This window comes from Cyprinus carpio, chromosome B4 (assembly GCF_018340385.1).
Source record: "Cyprinus carpio isolate SPL01 chromosome B4, ASM1834038v1, whole genome shotgun sequence".
Classification (NCBI taxonomy): Eukaryota; Metazoa; Chordata; class Actinopteri; order Cypriniformes; family Cyprinidae; genus Cyprinus; species Cyprinus carpio.
Genome location: NC_056600.1, coordinates 36551168 through 36554301, shown reverse-complemented (window position 1 = coordinate 36554301; position 3134 = coordinate 36551168). Strand labels below are relative to the sequence as shown.

The following is a 3134-nucleotide window of genomic DNA, read 5'->3' as shown; positions in this document are numbered from 1 at the left end:
ATCTCAAGGATGATCAGTGGAAACAGGATGCATCTGAGCTCAATTTTGAGTGTCATGACAAAGGCTGTGAATACTTATGTACATGTGATTTGTTTAATTTGAATAAATTTGCAAAGAAACTTTTTTCACGTTGTCATAATGGGCTAATGGGCTATTGAAAATAATGAATTTAATGCATTTTGGAATAAGGCTGTAACATAAAAAAATGTGGAAAAAGTAAAGCTCTCTGAATACTTTACGGATGCACTGTAGGATCAGCTCCAGCATCCTGCAAGCCTTCAAGCAACAATAATTGATAAATGATTTAAAATACTTTGTCTAATATATATTTATCAAGAATAAGAAAAGAAGACAAACTGCTTAGGGTTGCTTATTGCAGAAAATTAATTTAAAATTAAACAGTAAAGTATATGAAGGCTTCTGGAAACTAAAAAAAAGGAATGAACTGTGCTGATAAAAAATATTTCAGAGCTAAGCATAACTAAAGTATTTCCATGCTTTTCCAGATCATAAATTTAAAGTTGCCTGGTATTTACAGGGTTCCACAATCAGCAAATGTATCCAGATATTAAAATTTTGAAGTGAAATTGAATTATTAAGCTAAAACACTCCTAATGGAAACAAGTCATTGTGTTCAGTCTATGTCAATTTATTAATATATTCTAGTTACATTGTTACATTTCACAGCAAGGTAGAAGTTTGTGTGACAGCTCTACATAGTTGAAATTAGATGGAATCTACTGTAACCACTCAATACTTTGAAACTACAGCCAAGAAGATGGTCAGGTATGGCCACAAGAAAACACATGCACAAAAGAAAATGAACAGCCTTATGGTGAAGCATAAGGGGGTGCATATTAAAGTAAAAAGGAATCATGAAGGTGACAATCAGATGTAGTCTGCATTCAGCTACTGTGTGAGCATAGCCTTGATTTCACACAGCATTTTTCTTCTCATGCTTTTCAACAAAGAACACAAACAGGGTCTCACTTTTGCATGACTTCACACATGTATCTGTCAGAGTTATTTCACTGACCATAATTGATTTGTCTTCCAGAATGACTGCATTGCTCATTTTCTAAATATCTCGTCACACTGAGGAAAATGGCAAATTCTTCCCAGAATGAGTTTTCAAATGATGTTTCAGGTCTTTGTTATAGGTGAAACTCATGTCACACTGAAGACATGTGAATGGCTTCTCTCCAGTGTGAATCCTCATGTGAGGCACTAAGTTTCCTTTCACTCTGAAACTCTTTCCACACTGTTTGCAGGTGAAAGGTTTCTCTCCAGTGTGAATTCTCAAGTGAGTCTCAAGGTTTGCATTGTTTGTGAGACTCTTTCCACAGTGATGGCACATGAAAAGCTTTTCTTTTCAACTCCCCAAGTGAATTGTAACATGATTCTTAAGACATTTCTTGTCTACGAAACTCCTTTCGCGCTGCTGACATTTAAAACTGTTGTCTCTTGAGTGAATCCTCATGTGATTTTTAAGGTTTGTCTTTATATCTGAAACTGTTTCCACATTGATTACAGATGTAAGGCTTCTCTCCAGTGTGAATTCTCATGTGAACATTATGGCATTTTTTTCTGTTTAAAAACTCTTTCCACACTGAAAACATATGAATGGTCTCTCTCCAGTGTGAATTCTCATGTGATTATTAAGATCTCCATTTACTGTGAAACTCTTTCCCACACTGTTTGCAGGTGTAAGGTCTCTCTCCAATGTGAAACCTCATGTGGACATTAAGGTTTTTTTTTGTGTATGAAAACTCTTTCCACACTGATCACATTTATACGGTCTCTCTCCAGTGTGAATCCTCATGTGAACATTAAGGGATTTTTTCTCTATAAAATTCTTTCCACACTGAACACATATGAATGGTCTCTCTCCGTGTGTGAATTTTTTCATGTGAATTTTAAGATCTCCATTTACTGTGAAACTCTTCCCACACTGTTTGCAGGTGTAAGGTCTCTCTCCAATGTGAATCCTCATGTGGATGTTAAGGGTTTTTTTCTGTGCGAAACACTTTCCACACTGATCACATTCATATGGTCTCTCTCCAGTGTGAGTTCTCATGTGGGCATTAAGGGTTTTTTTCTCTGTAAATCTCTTTCCACACTGAGGGCAAATGAATGGCTTCTTTTCAACGTGAATTTTCATCATGTGGGACTGAAAGGGTTTCCTTTTCGATTGAACATTTGTCCACACTGTTGGCAGGTGTAAGGTCTCTCTCCAGTGTGCATTCTCTTGTGGGAATTAAGGTTTGTAATTTGTGTTTTTTGAGCTTTATTTCGTAAGGAAATATTCTCAGTATTTGAGTAACTAATTGATTTGTCTTCAGTTTTGAAATCATGATGTTTCTCCTTTTGGTCTTTCTCTTCTGTTTCATTCAGCTCTTGACTCTCCTCTTTAAGTGCCATCAGGTCTGAGGTGAAATAAGAAAAAATACAAGTTAAAACCAGTTTAATGGCACAAAGCAAAATATGTCAAATCATTTAGACTAGTGCAGTCCAATCCATTTTAAAATTAACCAATTAATTGTGCTTTTTAACAATGCATTCATATTGTCATAATTTCACACTGAATCTCCAAATTTATGTAGAAATAAAATAGCTTGTGCATTTAAAATATATGGTTTACTGACATCCTTTATCCAAGTAGCATATTATAATGAAGGCCACAATTGATATCAATACTGCTACTGATCCGTCTCTATTAAATGCATTTTCCCCTGAAAAGTTTAGGAGCCATTAATTAGTCATTCAACATTACATTACAGTATAATTGGAAGCCATTATAGGTTTTCCTTATTATACACTTAATAGGCTTTGAAAAATAGTGAACTTAAAACACAATCTTCACAAAGCATATGCATAAACTATAAATTGAATATAAATGAATCTTTATTCAAACTACAAAAGTTAATCAGTGAGCAGAACAATGAGTGATTTCTCTTTTTCAATCCTTTCCCCCTTTTTCTTTTGTTTACATCAGTGACACAAACTGCATCAGGTTTCACTTTAATGCTGCATTCCCAGCCTGGTCTCACTTTTTTTACGTAGGTATCAGTATGTGATGTTTACAAGCATAAAACATACTTTTGTTTTTGTTATTTTGTTAAGAGCTTCTTCCC

General features: G+C 34.7%; 1 pseudogene; it reads right to left on the bottom strand.

The window, feature by feature from the left end:
- Positions 1–777: 777 nt before the first annotated feature.
- Positions 778–2164, bottom strand: LOC122137253 (annotated as a pseudogene).
- Positions 2165–3134: the final 970 nt, after the last annotated feature.